This window comes from Poromitra crassiceps (genome assembly GCF_964638095.1).
Source record: "Poromitra crassiceps genome assembly, chromosome: 9".
In the NCBI taxonomy this organism is placed as follows: domain Eukaryota; kingdom Metazoa; phylum Chordata; class Actinopteri; order Beryciformes; family Melamphaidae; genus Poromitra; species Poromitra crassiceps.
In genome coordinates, this window is record NC_139630.1 from 9937313 (window position 1) to 9960319 (window position 23007).

Below are 23007 nucleotides of genomic sequence, written 5' to 3' on the forward strand. Positions count from 1 at the left end.
CCGTGGGCAGGGAATCCATACGGTCCTTCAGGCCGTCATGACCCTGCTCACGGAGAGGCTGCGGAGGCTCTTTGTGAGCAATGGCCACATGGGGGGCTTTTACGCGGCCTGGCAGGCCTACCAGGCGGAGCTGGCACTGGAGGAGATTTTCTATGGGTGTCCAGTCTCGCACACAGACGCCCATTACTCTGCCAGCCTGGGCACCAGCACCACATCACACAGGAGCCTCACATATGAGCGTCAGTTCATAGGGCTGGCTCCCTCCTCCAGCGCCAGCTCTGGCCTCTCTCCACCTCCCCTGGAGAACTGGGTTGTGGACCCGAAGATCAAACAAGGGATCACCAACCTGTTTGGTTTTTCAGACAGTCTGGGGGCTGTCCCAGGATTTCTCGGGGCCCAGATGCTCTTCACCCTCTTGAAAGATGTTTATGACATCACGCGCACAGCCAGCCTGGCCAGCCTGCAGGGGAGGGAGGCCCCGGGCACTCTTGTAGGGGCCCGGAAGTTCCGGGAGTTTGCCGAAACTGTAGTGGAGAAGGCCAACTACTTTGCCCGCCCAAAGGCCTTTGGGAGAGCGGTGGGGATTGTGAGGGGGAAGGACCTTGACCCTGTGGAGTGTGTCTTTGCCGGCTTGGTCCAGCTCGGCCTGCGGTTCTTCCCGGAGATCAAATACCGGGATTTCCGGGGGAGCCGAAGGCCGAGCTGGAACTTCCTCCATTACATCGAGCTCCACCCCTCCAATGTGGCGCCCTCTCAAGAGGCGACAGCTGGCGGGAGCCTTGAGATGATTTGTAGTGAGGTGGAACGCTGGGGACTCTCCTACCCGAGAAACCTGGAGCGATATAGGGAGCACGGGATGCCCTGGTTGGCGGAGCTGGAGACCAGGCTCCCACAGTGCCGGGACCCCCAGAAGAGGGTCAACCTCCAAACATACTGCTCAGCGATCGGGATGCTAATGAACGGCTCCTTCGTGGACTTCCAAAAACTGCAGGAGATCACAAGGAAAATGCAGTGGCACTGCAGAGGCACTGCAGAATCACAAGGTGCTGTCGAGGTTCACCCTCAAGCTTCCAACCTGCAAGCAGTCAGTGTGGGGGCTCCACCCATCAATTCCATTCAAGGTGGTGGAGAAGAGCAAGGGAGTTCTCCAACAGAAGCAGGAGGAGGGGCCGGAGGTGGAGAGGGAGGATCCCGATTGCCAGGCCGTGGACCCCGACCTCAGTGAGCCTGCTCCAGCCTCCACCAGCACCAGGTGGTCCTCTGAGGAGATGTCCTTGATTCCCCTCGAGGGGACACTGGCAGAAGCCTACACCAGGTACGTCAAGGACTGCCAGGCAAGGCACTTGGTCATCAGGACTAAATTGGCCTTCAGACAGAAGCGAAACCTGATGAAGGGACAGTAGAGAACTGATCCCTGCTCTTTCTTTGTTTCTTTAACATTGCCTGTTTTATTTCTTTTGTGGTTTAAGGCCTTGCTTTTATTTTGTTTTATGGCCTGTTTTTGATTTGTTTTTATGTGTTTCTATGTTCGGTGTTGTGTTGTGTATGTTGTATGTCTGTGTCGTTGTATGTTGTATGTCTGTGTGGTTGTATGTTGTATGTCTGTGTGGTTGTATGTTGTATGTCTGTGTCGTTGTATGTTGTATGTCTGTGTCGTTGTATGTTGTGTGTTAAAAAAAAAAAAAAACCTGCGTAAGCGGAGCCAAAAAAACAAAAACAACAACAAACAAACAAAAAAAAATCCCTCCACATGGAATCTGCCTTGTCGTGGCGTGGAGGCTTGCGTGCCTCTGTGACACTTTCTATTCCTCAAAGGAATAGAAAGTGCCACAGAGGCCAGACCAAAGAGCAAAGTGTTTGAGCCAAAATCCTTCCTCAGGGGATGTGATAGGAGTGCGTTTCAGGTCATTTGGAGTCGACTGGTACTATCCTTGAAAGTTGTTTTTTGGCAACTTTTACATAGGAAAAGTACTTTTTTTTTCCATAGCCATGTGACCACTCTAACGACTCGTAATTTGGTCGAGGAGGCCGAAAAACGACTTTTTACAGGCCAGGGACCTTCCGTTCCGGAGTTAGGGAGCCACTTCCGTTTTTTTTCACTTTTTTTTTTCTTTTTTCCCCCCCATTCCGATAGACAATTAGACGAGGAATCCAACGCAACCGACCGCAACTCTCTACGACGTTTCCTTCCAGAGATACAGCCATACAGCCGTTTTTTGGTTGAACATGGGAACTTTAGGGTCCCTTTTCGACCACTTCCCGTTGTCGGAGAGACTCGAGCAAGGGCTCATTCGAACCGTCTCCCGGTCAGACTTCCGGTTAGGGAGGAAATCGCGATTTTATGTAAATCCACATATGTGCCCTAAAGTACCCTAAGGAAGCGTTTTTTCGGGAAGGGGCGGGTCACTCGCGACGTACTTTTTGACGAGGAATCCAACGGTGTCAGTCTCATTCCTGTGCGACCTTCCGTTCCGGAGATAGTTTTTTTTTTTTTTTTTTTGGCTGGATTTTTTTTTATAGCCATGTGACCACTCTAACGACTCCAAATTTGGCGAGGAGCCCGAAAAATGACTTTTTTACCAGGGTTAGGGTTAGGTAAGGGTTAGGGTTAGGTAATAGGGATGAGTGCCACCCACTTTTTTCGATACCAACTCGTCAATTAGGGGATCATAGCTCCCAAACTTTTTTTGAGAGTAGGTGTATGGCCCCTCCCCTTTCTATTAAAATTTGGTGTGGCCACGCCCACCGGAAGTGGGTGTAAATATTATTTGAAAAAAATGTCAATGTTAAGTGGATTTTCATCAGGGGATCATAACTCTATAACTCCGGCTACCCCCCCTAAATCGGGTACGGGCTTTCCAACGCACCCTTCATCAATTGTCTACGACCTTCCGGTCCGGAGTTTTCCACTTCCGGTTTTCGAAAAGTGTTGAAATGTATGGGTTTTTACCGTTTTTTTCTAGGGTTGTGTTAGGAGCACGTTTCAGCCAATTTGGGACTTTTGAAATAGGGTTAGGGTTAGGGGTTAGGGTTAGGTTAGGGGGCGAACGCCATGATTATCACCCTGATAATCCTCTAAAATATTCATGTAAAATCAGGGGAAGGTCTAGGGGTCCCCAAAAAAATATCTGTCTCGGCTTTTTGGCTTCTACATTTTTGGGAATTTTTTTGTTAGGCCACGCCCACCGGAAGTGCGAATTGGGGTTTCAAAAAGCCACGCCCACAAATATTTCTAAAAAAATTCCAACGCTATTATACTAATTAGGTCACGGGGATCTGGGGAGTTATAGCCACTTCCGGTTTGGTGTAAAAGTGTAGAAATATGACTAAGTGTTGGAATGTTAGGGTTTTTTCAGGGGTTGTGTTTGGAGCACGTTTCAGGCCATTTGGGACGTTTCGTTAAAAATCAGTGAAAAAGTGTTGACATTTTACTCCAGGGTAAAGTGGGTTAGGATCATCTGTTGTCGGCAACATCAGATGATCATAACTCCTAGGAAAATGGATGAAACTGCATGAAACTTTGTGCCTGAATCCATCTCATGGCATAGATGCTTCGGTTTAATTTTGGTGTAATTTGGAGCCAAAAAAAAAAGTGTTTTTGGCCGTTTTTTTGCCGTATATCGGGAACGGAAACAGCTACAGACACGGGACTGCCACCGTTAGCTAGATCGTCAAATTTTACGTCTAGTAATTGTAGCGTCGAAGTTCGGAAATCAACGATGGGGGCGCTGAGCAATGTACTCTGTTCTAAAAACTAGTTACAACATCAGATGATCATAACTCTTAGGAAAATGGATGAAACTGCATGAAACTTTGTGCCTGAATCCATCTCATGGCATAGATGCTTCGGTTTAAGTTTGGTGTAATTTGGATCAAAAAAAAAATGTGGCCGTTTTTTGGCCATATCTCGGGAACGGAAGCAGCTCCAGACACGGGACTGACGGCATTCGAAAGCTCGTCGAATTTTACATCTAGTTAGTTTTGTTTACACGTGACCTATGTACGGGGCTTCGTTTCCGAGATATTCGCGAAAAACTGTTTTCGGCTGCATTCTCACCATGTCAACAACGCCTGATATCTCGGGAACGGAAGGAGGTACAGACGCGGGACTGACGGCATTCGAAAGCGCGTCAAATTTTACGTCTAGTAGAAGGTGCGTTGAAGTTCAGACATCAACGATGGGGGCGCTATTTGACAAACGAAATAGTCTTCAAACGTTTTTTGGCCATATCTCCGGAAGGGAAGGAGGTACATACACGGGACTGACAAAATGCGACACTCTTTGATTGAATGGTGATAAGAACATAATTGACACACATAATTAGCGAGCAGATTACAGAGAATTTCTAATGGCAGAAATCGGTTAGAATTAAGTAGAGAATCCATGGTGACAGGCTGCCTGTGTGTGTCCGCATTTGGTACAGCGGCGAGATAAGGGGACCGTGCAGCGGTGTGCCTCGGCGCTCCTGACTGAAGTGAATACAGTGAATAATACATGTTTCAGGTGCAGTGTTGCCAGATGGCAAATGTTGAATTAACGTACCAGAGGGTCAAAATTATCGTTTTTGGAGTGAAATTATCGTACGCCGCCCCCCCCCCCCCTTTTTGTCGTTGCAACAACGACAAAAGGCTTTAGAGTCACACCCTGCAACAGCTTTGAGCCAGCCAGTGAATAAAGTGTCACTTTCCCATTCAGTCAGGGTACATGTGTTTTTCTGTTCTTACTTTTTGGCTGTCCAGGCGGCTCCCCTCCCGGCTCTCCCCTGTCGTCACATTCCTCCTGGTCAGCAGCACCACTCGTTTTCTTTATGTTTTATTTGATAGTTTCCAAGACTCGCCCCGTATCTTCCCGCCTTCTGCTCTGTGACGCGCACCTACTGTGACTGTCTGTGTTTATGGTTTTCAGGTTGTGCCGGGTTCTATTTCCTTCTCCCTCCCAACCAATCATGACTCAGGTTCACATCACATGCCTCACGTTCAAGCACTTATTGGCTGCATAGACGTTGTGTGAAGAGATGTATAAACAGATAGAGTGATAGACGTAGGATTCGACTGAGTGTCACAAAATGATGAAATTATCGTACATTTGGGGGATTTGGGATTCTACAAATACGATAATTATCGTACGTCTGGCAACGCTGTTCAGGTGCAATGTTATAATACACATGACATTCAAATGCCCCTTTTTTCCCCTCCATCTCTAAATCGGACCAGTTTTATTTCCCTTTTTTCCTCTCTTGCGCTAGTCATGTATTTACTGTAGCCAGCAACATGTTGCCACTCTCATTTTCTTTTGAATTGATCATCAGGCTCATTTATATGCGCTGTAACTTCATGTTGTGATTTGCATTGACCATTGGTTGGATTTGAGTATGCGTAACGGCGTTGTGTAGGTGGTACTTGCAGCAACCCATGTTAAGGGCTTGTCCAGGGGTGGGTACGAACCGCCGACCTTCGGCTTGGGAGTCCGACATGCAATGCCCTGATTAACATAGCTTTATACTGGGGAGTGAGTTTAACCAATCCACTCGCTACCACTCGGGACTCACGAGGAATCCGCGCTGATTCACCTCGGTTACATATGCAGGGGACGGGATATGGGGCAGATCGCTTGCGTAATCACTGTGGCAGCCGCTGGTAACCGGGAATTGCGTTCAGGTGTGCTCGCCGTCACTGATAGGTTTGATAGGTGAGACCTCATCTATCAAACCTTGCGTATAATCCTAACTAAGGATTCCTAGGACTGTTGAAAAGAATGACTAACCTATCAGTGACGGCGCACACACCTGAATGCAAATCACAACATGAAGTTACAGCGCATATAAATGAGCCTGATTATCAATTCAAAAGAAAAAGAGTGGCAACATGTTGCTGGCTACAGTAAATGCATGACTAGCGCAACAGAGGGGAAAAAAGGAAATAAAACTGGTCCGATTCAGAGATGGAGGGGAAAAAAGTGGGATTTGGTGCGAGAATGTCATGTGTATTATAACATTTCACCTGAAACATGTATTATTCACTGTATTCACTTCAGTCAGCAGCGCCGAGGCACACCTCTGCGCGGTGTGTGCCTTTCACCCCCTCATCTTGCTGCTGTGCTAAATGCGCACACACACAGGCAGCCTGTCACCATGGATTCTCTACATAATTCTAACCAATTTCTGCCATTAAAAATTCTCTGTAATCTGCTCGCTAATTATCTATGTCAATTATGTTCTTATCACCATTCAATGAACTTGAAGTGTAAATGTCGCATTTTGGCACTCACATCCTATCGCGATCGTGTCCATAACACCAGCATGTTATGATAGCCTATTGTAGCCTAGATTTTTTCTTTTCATTCCATTGACATTATTATGCAGTTTTGAAGATAAAGCAAGTATCAGATTTAATTTTTAATATCTGTTCTTATTGTAGATCATAATTAGGTCTACAACTTTCACCTAATCATTTTCACTTTGGTAGGCTATGGCGTATCAGCATGTGTTGTCTATTGGGCTGTTTTGTGTTGTCTTGTTTACTTTTAAACTGTTTTGTTGTTTTGTTTTTACATCTATATGTCTGTGTGGGATACCTTTACAAGACGATACTGGGTGGTGAAACACGGATTGGATCGAGTAGATAGTCACTGGACAGGTTAGTCATGGTTTTAGTAGGGATCCTACGCCAGGATTGATAGATAAGACCCCAGGACATCACATTCTGCTGCTAAAATTGGGTATTAGCAGATAATTCAGTGAGGCAATGAACTATAACTCACTGAGAAACTTTTATCACATCGCAAAGAGGGAAATTAATTGAGAAAACTTGGACATTGTAGCCTACTTGCAATAGGCTATTCACCTTCATCTGGTAACTGTCTGCCTTTCCGAAGTCCTGCCACTCCGAACGTTAACTTCCATTATTCGGACTGGCGGTCGTTCACCTTAGAAGCCGCAATGCCGACCTTAGGTTTAGGCGTGGGGGTGGGAGAGGTTAGGTTTTGGGTTAGGGTCTGGGGGAGGACATGATCCCTTTCTGAGTGCCGATATTTCGGAGTGGCAGAACGTCGGAGTGGCAGCACGTCGGAGTGGCAGCATGTAACCCCTTCACCTCTCCCATAACCCGGAGGGTCGTTGGCACCACAGACAAATCTGTCAACAAGCTCTCACCATCTCTCTCTGTCCTCGGCATGAGTGAGTCCACTCTGAATCCTCCCATATTTTCTTTTGTCTCCGCTGCAAACACGTTTCTATTTCCCAGTCAACAAAAGAAGCCAAACTGCATAAAATCACAGATGATTTTTAACAGGTATATGATGTTATGTTCTTGTGAGATATAGGCCTATATAAATTACGCATGGGGAGAATTAGGGCATATTGCATGCCTCGCGCAAACACAGCGATTGCGAGACAGGAATCTGATTGGTTTGATTGATGTAACGCCCAGGCATTGCCTGGCCACACCTGTGAATAATTCTGGTGCTTAACCCATTGATACCTGATGCAGCATTTGCGTGTATGGGGTCATCCCTATGTTCCCCGGGTCCTATGTTCGCCGTTTTTGTGGGACCGGGGAACATAGAACCCTTTCTATGAAAAAGGGTCCTATGTTCCCCGCTTTTCCCAAATAGGGTCCTATGTTCCCCGCTATGTTCCCTGGTCCGATGTGTCTCCCGAAATGCCAAAAACAGCCTACCTCATATGATCGCGTGATTCAATCAAAAGACAACACACTCCGTAAAAACAGTGAGGGCTAATTTAAAATCAATGCGGGAGCGCACAGGCAGCCAGTGCAATAGCCTACTATGCTACAGGTGGCTCAAATAATACAGCCATTTGCAGCCATTGTTTGTCTGGTAGAATAAACACGTATGCTGGGCGCTGGCACGTAATAGATTAGGAGTAGGTGAGATGCTGCTACTGAGCGAATCCACTTTATTCACTCAACTAGTCCTAGTAGCCTAAATAAGGAACGAGTCTGCTCCCGCTGCAAGGCGCGTTTCACAGTGTCCTTATGGAAAGAGTATTTTTCAAATCAGTTCTCATGGCCTGTGCAATAAACTTCAGACTTATTTTCAGCGCATCAGGCTGAAGCAGTGGTCGAATGGATGAGCGAGCAGCCTGCTCCTCCGTGAGATTCCCCCACAATGGATTTCAATCAATGAATGAATCAATCAATCAATACATCAATATATCAATGGCATGTCGTAATAGAGATGACGGCGCAGACAACACTCACATAATATTTAAAAAAGGCCTGGTAATCCCCGAGACAGAGCTCAGAAATGATGGTGGGGAAAAAAATGACCTAGTCGGCAGGCCCTTTCCAAATGTTATGGAGAGTGTTGTCTGCGCCCATATGCATTGATTGAATCACGCGATCATATGAGGTAGGCTGTTTTTGGCATTTCGGGAGAAACATCGGACCAGGGAACATAGCGGGGAACATAGGACCCTATTTGGGAAAAGCGGGGAACATAGGACCCTTTTTCATAGAAAGGGTTCTATGTTCCCTGGTCCCACAAAAATGGGACCCGGGGACATAGGACCTGGGGAACATAGGTACGCTCCCGCGTGTATATCCCTTTAAGACCTGCAGCAGCCTGTGTCCTTTTCCCTTTAATGATGGCTACAACACAGAGCTGTGTATATAGAAGAGTTGCGACATCTCCATTCACTCCAATGGACCAGTTTTTTACTCCAAGAGTTCCAGGAAGTAAGGTCCTGGATTAAGCAGCACTGTCGAGTTGCAGCAAAATGGACAGTTTGTGTTGTACTTTGATTATTATAATAGGGATGCACGATATGGATTTTTAGAGCCGATACGATAACCGATAAATATATTCTTCTTGGCCGATAACCGATACGATATAACTAGGGGTGTCACGATACACTCAGTTCACGATACGATACGTATCACGATACTGGGTTCACGATAACGATACGATACGATTTTAACAATATTTTTTAAAACTTGAATAATGACAATATATGACTGGAAAAGTAGTATTTTATTTGATTATTTTATTGAGTGCCAGCGACGCCATATGGCGTCATTAGAAATTTACCGTAGAGTGCCAGCGACGCCAAATGGCGTCAGTAACTCCAAATTGTTTTTTTGACGGGGGGGGTGTCGATCTAAGCTTCTTACGTCGCCTCTAACAATATTGTAGCTATTGGAGGTCGATAACCTATTTTACAAACCCATTAGGTGGCGACAGCACTCTCCTGATCAGAGAAAAAGGAGCCAAACACACAGAAATAGTCACTGGGGAAAAGGAGGAAATCGCATCGCATCCGTCCGTATGCATCGACGTGCATGAAGCACAACGAGCACATCGCCAGCTGTGCCCTGCAGCAGCTGCATCCGCTGTCACAACTGAGCACCTCCGTGTACGCTGCAACAGCACATTCGCATAATCAGCCTTATTATTCCGAACTGGAAGCATGCGAGCCCGTGACAAACACACGCGGAACCAAAAAGCTGGATGTGGCGCACCATTCACTGTGTGTGCGCAGCAAACTCAGCAGAGACTGAGAGCCAACAGACACACCCAGGAGGCGTGTGCAGTTGAGGGGGGGGGGGGGGGAGCGCGCAGAGCAGCATACACTTCACCCAGACAGACCCAGACATCAGAAAATTAGCTTCAGAGTCAGTGATGTGCTTGAAATGTTTAATTTCACAAAAGGCTCATTATCTCAGCTCGTAGAAAAAAAGGGCTGTTTTTGCTTCAATCAAGCTATCTTCTCCGGCTCATAACTAAAGAACGGAAAATGGGATCAATAAACTTTTTTTTGCAGGTGATAGAAGAGAGTCTCATCGTTATTTGTGCGTGTTCAGTGTTTACATAGTAATTATTAAAGAAATTATATGACTGTTTTAAAATGCATTGCGGCCTATGTGGCACAGCAAGCAACCTTTTGCCCAAGGGCCGTGGCACTCAAAGTGTTAACCTGTAGTTTATCCACACCTGGGGGTAAGAAAGGCTAGCCTAAGATGTAGCCCTAGTGAGCAATGATGGAAGATGTAATATTCCAAACAAACCTGACATCTCTATTGTGAACACAAAAAAGAAAAGAATACTTCTGACTTTTCAAAAGTTCGTTTTATTTATAACTCAATAGCATTTGGTTCTGTAATGCAACAGCAGCACTGACACCTAGTGGCTGTGAAATGAAATGCTGAGTGTCGCACTCACAACACAAGGAGCAGAACATGGCTGCAGAAATGCCCTCTGGATACTGTGACAGAGACTGACAGATAAGACATATAGTATATGCTTTGGCTTTCATAAAATATGATTAATTCAAAATCATAAATGCACTGACATATGTCAAATAAATCAGACACCTAAACAAACATTAAAGAGCATCCCTTGAGGCTTAGAACAAAAGCCTATGGTAGACTGTAATAAAGAAAATGGTGAGGCACGGCTATGCTACTGAGGTAGGATTTAGTTTGGCTTTCATAGAACAAACATTTGTAATAATTCAAATAAATAAAATGCACTGACATGTCACATTAAACATACCAACATCAATATGAATAAACTACATTTTTTAACCAAAATAGGCTCAAGGCTTTATAGAACAAATCCTATATAGAGACTTTGCTGTAAGAAAGAAAAGAGTCAGTGCATGAGGTAGGTTTCTCTATACTTTAGCTTCATAGAACATAAAGCCTCAAAACATTTTGCACAAGACAACAAATGATTGAAATAAAGTAAAGTGCATCGCCAAGGATCTATAACAAAAGACAGACTAATAAAGAAAATGGTTGAGGGACAGGACAACTATATTCATTTTTCAACTCCACTCCACAGTATCAGAATCAGAAAGACTTTAATGATCCCCGGGGGGAAATTGGGACAAGTTACAGTAGCTCGCTCACAGAACACGCATACATTTTCTTTGCTCTTGCATTTTTTTTTACAGCAGTTTTATGCTTTACTGTATGCTATGCTTGCTGTAGCTATGCTACTTTGAAAGCATCAGGGGGAGATCTTTCTTGATAAAAAGAAGCATTTCTGCCTTCTCACATCCGATTCTGTTTCTTTTTTCGTCAACTAAATGGCCTGCATTGGTCAACTACATGGGCAGCAGCAGAAAACAAACGTTCACTGTCGATGCTAGTGCAAAGAGCTGACAGGTAGTCACGTGCAAGCTGGGCCAGGGTCGGGAAACGGGACTTGTTGCTTCTCCAGTATTCCACCGGGTTCGTAGTCGGGGAGATCGGCTCTGACAGATATCCTTGTAGCTGAAATGAGAATAATAAAATCACATCATCATCATGTTCTGGTGTATTTATTTTTCTACAAGTTGAAAGCTTTGTTTTATTGTTCTGTTGTTATCTAAAATTAAATAAATTACCTCCACATCTGTCTGGTCGTCTTTGCTTGTGGCTCTGCCGCCTGGTCAGCTGCATGTTCCCTGATGCTGTCCATCTCTTCACGCAACATCTCTGTGGCTTGCCGTTTGGTGGCAATGTTGAAGAAGCAGCTCTTATATCTGGGGTCCAAGATTGTTGCCAGATAATAAAGGGGCTCTGTCTGCATAGATGTCAGTGAAGCGCCTTTGTTTCTACTTTTTCTAACAGGGTCTTCTTGGACATTTTAATTCCCTGTTCCTGGGCTTAGAGATGCAGGTAGTTGATAATCTGCTCCATATGCTCCCAGCACTCGCTTCTGCTCCACCAAACTCTTCAGCATATAGAACGTGCTATTCCATCGCGTGGCTACGTCTTGTTGGAGCCGTGCTTCTTTTCCCTGCCCCAGCAGCTGTGTCTGTAAAGCATGCAGACGGGAATAGGCCAACTGGGAGTGCTTAAAATGGCCTACCATCTTCCTCCAGATTGCAACACAGTCTGATATACTTCTTTGACTCAGTTCAGCATCATGTACAGCAAGCTGTAAAGTGTGTGCCATACACCCCAAACTTAAAACCCCAAAGTCATTCATAGCCTTGGCCATATTGCGTGCATTGTCCCTGAGCACGACATGCACTCTCTCCTTTGCTATCCTCCACTGCTCTAACATCCCTGCATAAGCTTCGCAGATCACTTGAAGGCGACGATCCGGGCGCAGTCTATGCTGGGGACCAGGGAGCGCCGCGCCGGGCGGAGAGAGCTAGCTGTTAGCTCAGTGGCCACTACGTCAACAGGCTAGCAGGCCAGGCCGCGGTTAGCCTAACCGCGACTCGCTTAACACTAGGGCAGGCAATCCAATTTAGCATCTATTTTTAGAGAGTTCTGCTTTGTTAAAAATAATTCAGCTCTATTGATCACGGACTAAACGATCAGTACAACACGAACCAAGTAACGATCAAGAAGTCACAGGACAGACCGACGAGGGTGACTTGCGTGCGGCCATCTTGCGTGGAAGCCACAGTGGAACATGCAAACTCCACACAAAAAGGCCCTTTTGACGAATCCTGTGTCTTCTACCAGGGAATCAAGTCATCGAGTGCCATCATTTCCGCGATTTTCTTGGGAATTGCTTTAGCCATTGGGCTGTCGTTGTCGCTTGTGGCACTAGAGTTGCGGCACTCGCTTTCTAGCTCCCAGGGCTGTAAACAGCTAGCTAGCTCGCTAGCTGCTGCTTTTCCGGCTGCCTTAGCTGCGCTCGCTGCTTCGTATTCCTTCCACACGTCTTCACTGCCATGGCGAGTTTTCAGGTGATGTATGAGATTAGTTGTGTTGAAACTCGTAGGCTTCTTCCCTCCTCTCGGAATCTTTGCAGAACACTTTACAGATTGCAATTGCAGCGTCTTGCTCTGAAACTGTGAAATGCATCCATACAGGCGCAGCCATTTTCTCTGTCTACTGCTTGAGGCGACAGTGACGTCACTAGCGCGCGACAGCAATACTCCGCTTCCAACGTAAACAAAGCCAAATTGGCACGTTACATTATCGGATCTTTTTTATCGGAAAAATGCCATTATCGGAATAAATAATAATAACGCACAATGGCCATATCGGCCGATAATTTATCGGTCCGATAATTATCGTGCATCCCTATATTATAATAATTGTTTTTAAATCAAATTGTACATTATCAGCTTTATTTTAGCATTCAAAAGTAGCGCGAGACCCCTTCCTGGCTGTTCATTGGCTAATGAGCCACGCATTTTGGTCCTGAGAGTGCGTCAGTCTAGAGGACACTACTACAACACTAGTCTCTCCCCAGACTCAAATATAACGTTGAATCGCTGCGCTCCGCATACTACATAAGTGAGTCTGTGCCAGTTAACTCATTCACCGCCAGTTTAGGACTGCCAATATTTAGCACAGGCCAAAGATTTTCATAATTGTTGGTCATCTTTCAAGACCCACAGTAAATTATCTATTAGCACCAGAGTGATTTGCAATACCTCAAAATGAAGATGTACGTCTCTGGGTTCACCAGGAAAAAAAAGTGAGCTTTTAGCATGTTCTGTACTCTACTTATAGCCATTTATATACACCCTGTTTTCTACCCAAAAGGTCTCCCTGAGAAAATAAACAGGAGAAAAGGCAATTTTTGTAAAAGGGCACAATCTCAGGCAGAACTCACTCTCAATTCTTTTATTTTGAACTGTATTGACATCATCAACATGTAAATATTATTCGTTAGGACACAAATGACAAAAAAAAAAATATATATATATATATATACACATGAAGTGCTTTTTTTTTACATTCAACAATACAGTTTACTCGGTGTGAGTGTGCAGACAGACAGACAGACAGACAGACAGACAGACAGACAGACACACCGACAGACAGACAGACAGACAGACAGACAGACACACACACACACACACACACACACACACACACACACACACGATCCCCCTTTTAGATTTCTAACCCCACATAGGATAAGCAATAACCACGCCCTGTGGCGCTGGGATTGGCCAGGAGCAACACTGGAGGGCACGCAGCCCAGCGATTTCATGAACCAACTGAATAGCTCTTGAGAAAGGACAGCGGGCTGCTGTGACTGCCGCTTCTGCCTTGTGCCTTGCTGTTGTGTGTTTATTTTGTTTATGTTCTGGTCCACCCGTCCTCGTCCATGTCTCCCTGTCATATCCTCCCTGAAATCGTTCCCGTTTTCCCCTCGGCTATTCAACACGTCCTCACCGCCCTCGCAAACTGATCGATCATTTCCTCATTCCTCCGATGATCAAACACATCTCTTGATTACTTTCTCCCGTTTTCTCCCGGCTGGCACAGAGGAAGGCGACTCCAGCTCGTGCAGCGCGCCGAGGCGCGTTTCAATGGCGTTTCTCCTGTCTGCACAAGGAAGCGTTACCCGTTTTCTGCTTTTCCTCTTGCTCAATTTCAAAACAACAGCTGCGGTATGTGTTTGTTCACGTGTTGTCTTAGATGCTAGGGACATGATACTATGTCAGAGGCTGGGTAAGTGTTTGAAATACGCCCTGCAGTAATAAAAACAAAAACACGTCAAACACGTCATTGGCGGGGAGGGCTATTTCTGATAACACGTCAAAGACGTCATTGGCGGTGAATGAGTTAACAGCCACTGCTGGTTTTGAAGGCGGGTTGAAATTGAATGAGTGACAGGTCGTAGCACCGATGAGAGAGCAAATGGGCTGCGGCTCCCGTGTTGTCTGATCGCAAAGTCGTTACTGAGCCTGTCGCCAGTTGGTTGTCCTGCGCCTCAGGTGTGGCTCAATGAGTTCCAAAATAAAGCCAAAAGTGTCTCGCGACATACGAAAATGACCCCGCCACTCATCTTCATCGAAATGGTTGAGGACATTAGCCCAGAACACGGGCCCGTGGGGTCTCTCTCTTCTCCACATTCTTCTTTCTGTGATCAGCCCACATTGTGCCAGAAGAATCGCACGTCTCCGCTTGCGGAGTTTAAGCCTCGCGCGCCTTCCTTTCTCAAACAGCTCGCTGCTTCTTTTCTGGTTCTCCTCTAACGTGGCTTCCCTTTGCCTCCAGGTAGCCACCAATCTGTACATCATGTGGAATAGGAATGTTATTAACTTCACTTGCTTTTGCAGAACAGCTACCAAAACCAGAGCATTCGTGTCGATCGTCATGTTGTTTGTTTTGAAGCTGCCCGGCACGTATGTTACACATCACACTAGGCGCCGCTGCTTTATGTTTACGTCATGCCCTTCTCGCCAATGGTTCGCGCCCCATTATAAAACGGCTCTCTCAAATCAAGCAATCTGATTGGTTCACAGCCATTGTATAATTCCAGTAACCGAGTTCAATAACCCATGGCCATGGGTTATTGGTTGCGGCAACTCTCTTACTAAAAGGCAGCGCTGCGCTCGAGCCAAACAGCTTTCTCCTGATCTGCTGTATGGAGGGTCACTAGTCCTTCAAGTCTTTGTACAATGAGTCATTATGGACGCATGATGGCGCAACTCTCTTACTAAAAGTACCTCAAAAACAAAATGGCGGAGACAGCTTTCAGATCCTTGTGAATCGATCTTCGCTTATAACTTTACTAATACTTCGCAGAAAATGATGTTTTGTACAAGAATAGACGCGGGCTAATGTCTTAACCCCTCTCTCGCGCGCCCTCACTCTTAACCCCGCATTTCTAAATAAGACGTAACGTTACTTGGTGTCGGCATACGGCTCTGGTGTCGGGCTTTGCAAAAAGCTCTCAGCAAGCGCCAGGATTGGCCAATGTCGACTTCAGTCTCCAGAACGATCCAATCAAATCACCCGCACGTCTATCTTCTTGCTAGAGGTCCCGCCTTACAGTAGTGTTTCAACTGACTCTATCAGAATACCATGCCAGTCGGACTTATAGTATTATTATTATTATATTATTATACTTGGAAACCGTTTTATAAAAGCAATATAGCACTTGAGCTGCGTGGGATAACAGCTTATCAGCGGGATATATTCTCCACAACACACTTGCTCTCATGCTATATTGCTTAATTATAATCCGGGAGCGGTGGCTGTCACCTGAAAGCACACCCCAGGACGGGAATGTTGCGGTGCTGCTTGGCTCTGTGTGAAAGCAATTTCTGTGGCGAGGCTGCCGGCTTTGCGGGCCTTCTGAACTGCAATTTTGCGCGATCTGCGTGTGAAAGCGGCTTTAATATCATTGTTGAGGCATATTCTAATTTGATCCATAATACTATTTATTTATTGTCCATCACTAGGCAGGCCCAGGGGACCAGGGAACACATCACGGTCCGGAAGAGAAAGTTGTCGCTTTCCGCAGCTACTGTAGCTCCAACATGCCCTGTAACTCCCATCTCAGCATGGGATCTGTGCAGGACATGGATGTGTCTCCTTCTCACCACACTGTCCCTCCTTGTATCATCTATAAGGAGGGATATCCAGGGGCCCCCTATAACTGGCAAGGGGTCCCCAACCACAGGTACAGGAAGAGTGGCCTCTTCCCTCTGGACATGATGGCCATTGACTGGTCTCGGGTCATGCCGTCCGGGCTTCGGCGTGGGACCCCCGCAACACCACCACCGCCAGCTGGGACCCCTGCAGCACCACCAGCTCCGCCGCCCGCACCATCCTCCTGGGCCGTGCCTGCTGCTGCCCAGCCTCCCCCATCCACAGTTGCCCCACCTGTCCCAGCTACCCTTGCCCCAAGTCACCCTGTCTCCCCCTACCCCCAGGGCCCACCTCCTGTCCCCAATCCACCTCACCCACCTACACCTGCCCATCCCTATCTTTCCCACCCCCTGGTAGGCAGGCCAGATTACACTGCGGGATGTCGAGAGTCTCGAGACGGATTTCAAAACCAAACTTCATATTCGGAGGCTGAAATTGTGGCTACCAATTAGGGATGTCGACGGTTAACCGTTAACCGTTAACCGGTTAACCGCCGACAACGTCATTGGTCGGTTAAGCATGTCGGTCAAACGGTTAATTTGCATATTAAATTGGCATACAACGTGTTGCCAATATGGTGTTTTTTTTCCCTCCTTCGCGGTAAGCAACAATGTTAACGTAGCCTAAGTAGTTACTGTAGCAGCATTATATAGGAATTAAAAGCTCCTGCCACTGCCAGAACAACATTAATTTAGAGAAAGGCTTTTCCAAATGGAAAAGCAGTGTGCACTGTCCGCCTCTCCCCCCGCGTGCGAGATGTGCTCTGTGATAAACTCAGCTCCACACATGCGCCACACCCCCGCCTCCCCTCTGCTTTGACCAGACGGGAGAAGACGCCCTGCCCTGTGCAGACTACAGCGAGCCAGTCAGTCATGCTCCTTCTGTGTTCCAGCCGCTGTCATGAGACCATGAGGTTACTTTCAATAGCTGTGTTTCCATTACAGTTTTTCGCAAAATAATTGCGATATTTCTACAACTTCGACAATGTACAATTGTGACTTGGAGGCGTTTCCATTGAAGTTGAGTTTGAGTGACGGCACACACACCTGAACGCAATTCCCCGTTGCAGCAGCTGCCACAGTGATTACGCACGGGGATCTGCCCCATATCCCGTCCCCAGCATGCTCAAATCCAACCAATAGACCCCTTATACAGCTTGTCAACATTGAGCTGCGCGCGCAACGTGTAGGCAGAAAGTCGTTAGCCCAGCATAGACAGACAGCGAAAACTCTGTCAAAGCCCCGCTGTCAGGACTGCTCTATGCCCATCTGCAACACAGTTATATTTTAGTTTTAAAATGCAGTTCTCGGCTTACTACCACAGCTTATCGCCTGGTGATAAGCAATGTTATGCATCGAAATTAACGTTGTTTAATGGGACATGTCTTACAGACCCATACGCACTGGCGCTGTCAATTGGCCAAGCCTAGTGGCCGGCAATACATATCGTGCATTCCTTTATAACTGGGGATAGCGTAGATAATTATTCTGTAACTTGCAAAGATATATTGTTATGTTGATAATGCACACAATTCAATGACATTATGTAACGTTACTTGGTCGTTAACTAACCGAGCGATGTGACTGAGCAGCCTACAGCTACAGGCAGCTTACCTGATTATGAAGAGCACTACAAAGTCGGGCATTTTTAATGATGTCCTCGTTCCAATCAGTTCAACTTAATAATGACATTATTTAACGTTACTTGGTCGTTAACTAACCTAGCAATGTGGCTGAGCAGCCTAGTTTCAGTTCAGGCAGCTTACCTGATTATGAAGAGCACTGCAAAGTCGGGCATTTTTAACGATTTCCTCTTTCGGCTTGCAACCAAAGACACCTACGGTTAGCCTCGCACACACGCAATAGAACACAACACAACACAGTCTGTTACACTATCAACAAAGCAAGGAGTAAAGTTTTACCGAATCCCGTCAACTCATACTGCTTTTAATGCTAACCGTAGGTGTCTTTGGTTGCAAGCCGAAAGAGGAAATCGTTAAAAATGCCCGACTTTGCAGTGCTCTTCATAATCAGGTAAGCTGCCTGAACTGAAACTGTAGGCTGCTCAGCCACATCGCTAGGTTAGTTAACGACCAAGTAACGTTAAATAATGTCATTATTAAGTTGAACTGATTGGAACGAGGACATCATTAAAAATGCCCGACTTTGTAGTGCTCTTCATAATCAGGTAAGCTGCCTGTAGCTGTAGGCTGCTCAGCCACATCGCTCGGTTAGTTAACGACCAAGTAACGTTACATAATGTCATTGAGTTGTGTGCATTATCAACATAACAATATATCTTTGCAAGTTACAGAATAATTATCTACGCTATCCCCAGTTATAAAGGAATGCACGATATGTATTGCCGGCCACTAGGCTTGGCCAATTGACAGCGCCAGTGTGTATGGGTCTGTAAGACATGTCCCATTAAACAACGTTAATTTCGATGCATAACATTGCTTATCACCAGGCGATAAGCTGTGGTAGTAAGCCGAGAACTGCATTTTAAAACTAAAATATAACTGTGTGTTGCAGATGGGCATAGAGCAGTCCTGACAGCGGGGCTTTGACAGAGTTTTCGCTGTCTGTCTATGCTGGGCTAACGACTTTCTGCCTACACGTTGCGCGCACAGCTTGCTTTGTTGTCATTGTGACGTAGGCGTATAATTGGTCTATGGTCAATGCAAATCACCACATGAAGTTACAACGCATATAAACGAGCCTGATTATCAATTCGAAAGAAAATGAGTGTCAACATATTGCTGGCTGCAGTGAATGCAGTGAGCGCGAGAGGCAGAGGAAAAAAGGTAGCCTACAACTGCGCGCACACAGACAGGCAGCCTGTCACCATGGACCGTTTCTGTCATTAAACATGATCTATTTTCCCCAGCTCCGCTTTTGCACAACACTCGTCTTTCTGCTAGGTAGCGTTGCTTAAAAGTTTTCCACTTGCTGCGGAGGTTTTGCCACGGTTTATCGAACCCTTTCTCCCTCATTTTCCTTTCATTTTCCGCTCCTTTTCCAAAGGAAAAGATGGGTCACATGACATGCAAATGCGAAAAATGCGTTTCCATTACACTTTTGCGATAAACTGCTATATCGACACGTCTGAAAAACCACCTCATGAGAGCGCAAAAACTTTTTGCGATATTTGGGAGGTTTTTCGAAATTTACGTGTTTCCATTACCCACTTTCTATTGCGATATTTAGATTTTGCGCATTTCTGAGAGTAATGGAAACACGACTAATGACGCGTTTCAAAACAAGCTGCGTCTTCCACATAGATTCACTGAGGAATCCACACTTTTACCGTAAATTGAGTTCTCTCCGGGTCTGTCTGTCTCTCAGGTGTAATAATCCCACAACGATTACAGCAAGAGTGAGAATGCTCTTCTAAACACATCGGCTATTAATATATAATTATTTCTCTGCATCTCATATTAGATCGGTAAAAAGTTTGGACAGCCTGCCTCATTTGTTCATCCTCCCGAGTCCCGCAATGCTGACAGCTGTCAGCGTGCGGACTTGCTGCACTCGTCGTCATGTCGTGCAGCCGTCCACAGAGAGCATAATAGCCACCTACAGCCCTCGTCGCAGATAAAGAGAGAGAGGGAGAAGCGTGGAGAGAGAAGAAAACTATTTTTTTGCAGATCTCAAAAGCAGGTAAACCACTGTTGAATTAGTGAGAATGTCAGAAGGAGAGAGCAATAAGCGCTCCGTCAGTGCGCCCTGCAGCGTGAAGGCTTGGGGCGGTGTCTTGATGTGCTATTCAAAGTGGAAATTCGTTCAATTAGCGACACGTTTCGTTCTGAGCTTTTAAAATTAGTTTCTGCTGGTTTTATTAGACTATTTACGACACATGCAGTAAGATAATTCATTTAAGAATTGTGAGCGTGAGTATGGGTTTTTTCCCTCCGTATTTCCCCCTTCTGCAAATGCGTGAAGCTCCTATCATAGCCTATCCGAGGAATGTTTCTGTTTAGATGGCTGGATGATTTAACTTGTCTTCTCGTTTTGTTAATGTGTTTTTTTCTGCTTGTAGATGTAAAAAATAAACGCTTTCTACTGAAAAAAAATCAAGCATTTGGTAGGCCTAATGGTTTAATGGGGCACAGACAGTAAAATAGCGCATTTTAATCTTCTCGGTTAACCGACAGTTGTCGGCTAATGAGTGCCGGTTGTCGGTCAAGAAAAATTATGATTTTCGACATCCCTACTACCAATCGTGGGGCTTCTTTGTACCTGTGATTTTTTTCTTTGTATCCGTGTTTAGGAGAGCTGGTGCGCCTATTCACAGATTCTTGCATTATACCCATTAGACTTTACGTTCAAACTAGCTTACGTTTCAACTTACGCACAGCTGGTGCAACCCACTGCTGATGTACCAAGATAGGGCCCCTGAACTCTTGTCCTTTCACTTCTTTTGAGATGGCCCCCATACGCACACGCACGCACGCAGACACACACACAGATGCTTTTGGCTTTAATTGAGTGTACCTGCTAGTGATGCGCGGGCCGCAGTTATAACCGCGCTGGCTGCGGGGCGGATCATAACAATAAACATTCTGATTAATAGCGGATGGGTTGCGGGCGGTGGCTACAGCTGCTGGAGACACTGCTCAACGTGCCGGCCTGCGGCCCCCCACCCGAATTGCTCCAGGGCCTGCGCCACATGCTGACCACTGCTACAGCAGCAAGCTGCCCGGTTTGAAGTCCCGCCTGACTGTGCTGCTGCTGGAGAACCGGACCAGGACATAAACATATCGTTTTATGATGTTTATAGATGTTTTATTTTGTTCAATTTGTGATGTTTGATTTATGCGTTTCTGCGGCAATATCATTTCTTTCCAGGGCGTTTTAACTCGTTTAGTTTTGTTACATTTCCTAAATACAGTTATTAGAGGTTTATGTTTTCCACATGTTCAATCAGAAATACGTTTGTTTTGCCTTGTTTTTTTTTACTGGATGTTAAATTGGTCTTAAAGGCCCAATCCGTCAATACTCACTATTACTGACGCCGGTGGCCGTTAGTGTAACTGCAGGCAGCGTGTGAACGAGCTGACGCGCGGGCACCATACTCGCACGCGCACAAGCAGTTGCCTGGCAACAGCAGAGCTGTTCGTTGCTTTGTAACGTTAACTCATAAAAGTCACTTGAAAACGGCAACCTAGTAGTAGTAGTAGTAGTAGTAGTAGTAAACGGTTTTTATTGAGGACTAAAAACAGATGTACAAATGGCAATCATAGATTGAATTGTGAGTACATCATTACAAGTATAAAAAGGCAAAACAACAAACATACAACAGTTTAATTAGTTGTTTAAAAGTCTGATCATGTAGGGCATACATGGGCAACATACGGCCCGCGGGCGCCCCCTGTGTGGCCCGCGATGGAATTGCAATTTTTTTTTTTTTTTTACAGTGCACATTACATGAACGCAACATGCAATATACCCGCTGAATAAGTGTCCAAATGTTCATGTCATTCTGGGCAATACTCTTCTGTTATAGCATTTCAGTCTGAAATATGGAATATCTTTCAATAATATTTATGACTAAAAGGCTAAAAGTAATCTCATGCAAGAAATGACTGTTCTACATTGAAGTAGAAATTTAAATAATTAACTTGTTGGTTTTGGATTTATTTAGCTTCAAGAGTGCATTTTTGTTCTTGTGTGACCCTCAACACAGGCTTTGAGAATCCCGGGCCACTTACTGATACTTATGCTTAAATTAACCCACTCATATTCTGGTTTATTTCAAGAAAAACATTTCGGCTAGTGGAAATTCTAATTGGCTGATAACTTTAAAATCTAGCAGCCATATTGGCAGGTGGTGAAAAAAGTTAATTTCAAGCCCTGCAGGGAGAGCAGGTGGTGACATAGGAGTGAGTGAGGAAAAGGATCAAATATTGGTGGTTAAGACTGAATAATGACATCACAATTGTTAATTTAAAATGAGTTATTCCTCTAAACCTGGCTTCAAATGCCCCAAATTTTTCGTGCTGGCGCCGTTCAGCCCTCAGCAAAATCTGGTAGCGAGGACATTTTTTTGTGGCCCTCTCTATCATCAAAGTTGCCCATCCATGGGTTACAGCATGACAATATTTGTTCGGCCCCCGGCAACAATCTGGGTTTCTCATGTGGCCCCCCATGAAAAATAGTTGCCCACCCCTGATGTAGGGGATGGCACTTTTTTTGTACCGCTCTGTGTTGCAGTAGGCCAGGTCAAGGTTATTTGAGGAGCGGGTTAAGCGATGGCTTATTACGCCTCGCTCAGGTGGAAGCCAGCTCCTGAATTGGTCAGACCGTCGGAGCGAGGTGGCAAACGCCGTGGTGAGGTCTTCGCGCCGGGAGCTGAGGGAGGGGAGCCTCGAGATGCCCAGGAATGATTCTGGATGAATTAGGGGACGTTATTGTGGCATGTTTGGTGTTTTGGCTTGCGTTGGCTGCGGGCAAGTCGATACTCATGTTAGCACAAGCCAGGAAATAGCCTGCTCCCCCTGTATGTACGGTACCGTGTAATGCCTGGAGTTGACCAAACTGAACAATCAAACAATGTTTCATAAGCATAACAGTAACGTTAGGCATTTTTTAAAATTCATTATCCACACAAGACGGTAACGTTATTAGTGGGGCTGGTGGTAATTTCTAGAAATGTAAATTAATATTAGTTAGCCGCGATTAGCATCAAGCTAACGTT